The following is a 421-nucleotide window of genomic DNA, read 5'->3' as shown; positions in this document are numbered from 1 at the left end:
TAACTTCCTTAATGAGGTAATTTGGAAGGAGAAATGTTTTTACTTAGTTTTGTTGTTTCATCTGTACATTAGTCCCCTTTATCCAAAGGGAAAAATGAAAATTATTTATAAAAGTTTTTAGCCGATATTTTACCTTAATAAAAGATTATTCTTGTTTTATAATTAAGGTTAATATTAACTTCAATTCCTAGAATGTGCAAAAATAAATGGTAAATAATTCACAATAGCCTATCCACAAAAAAAAGTCAGCATACAAATCTATGGATAATTCTATAGAAAATAGATTTTTGTGTGAAAAAAAATGTATAATTTATTTTAAAAATTAATAAAAATAAAGTAGTACATTCCCTTAAATAAGTATTTAACTATTTATAGTCACAAAATATCTTTGTTATTTTTTCTCTTTAATATAACATGTACC

Source organism: Arachis ipaensis, chromosome B06 (genome assembly GCF_000816755.2).
Source record: "Arachis ipaensis cultivar K30076 chromosome B06, Araip1.1, whole genome shotgun sequence".
Taxonomy (NCBI): Eukaryota; Viridiplantae; Streptophyta; class Magnoliopsida; order Fabales; family Fabaceae; genus Arachis; species Arachis ipaensis.
The sequence above is the reverse complement of the archived record's forward strand: the minus strand, read 5'-3'. Positions refer to the sequence as shown.